This window comes from Teleopsis dalmanni, chromosome 1 (genome assembly GCF_002237135.1).
Source record: "Teleopsis dalmanni isolate 2A chromosome 1, ASM223713v2, whole genome shotgun sequence".
NCBI lineage: Eukaryota > Metazoa > Arthropoda > Insecta > Diptera > Diopsidae > Teleopsis > Teleopsis dalmanni.
Window position 1 is genome coordinate 4,228,149 of NC_051846.1, and position 476 is coordinate 4,228,624.

Below are 476 nucleotides of genomic sequence, written 5' to 3' on the forward strand. Positions count from 1 at the left end.
ATAAGACAATTACTTTGAACAAAAACACAAACATCTTAAGTAGCTGAAGTAAATGCAGGTAGATAGAGATACTTTATATATACAATGCACTGCAATGCAATAGATTTTAGCTGAGTGTACCTCATTTATGAAAAATGAAGGGAAATGCATTATTCCATTAATTTATGAAGACATAAAATTTTGGTGACTGTTTAATTGAAAAATACTTTTCCGTTCTTTTAATGGTTAATTTTTTCAGTTATAATAAAATATTTTTTGTAGTTCAAAATGCTATACTTCATCAATTTTATACGAAATTTCGAAAAGCACATTTTCCACAGTTTTCTGATAGTTTCTGATATTTTCTCAACATAAAATAACGAAAATTCATAAAATTCCGAAGGTTTAACATTTCCTTTCATGTCACAAATATGCAATGTGCAATGGCTTTGGAATTTACATATGTCATATGTTTTTGAAGTATTTTTCATTTATAA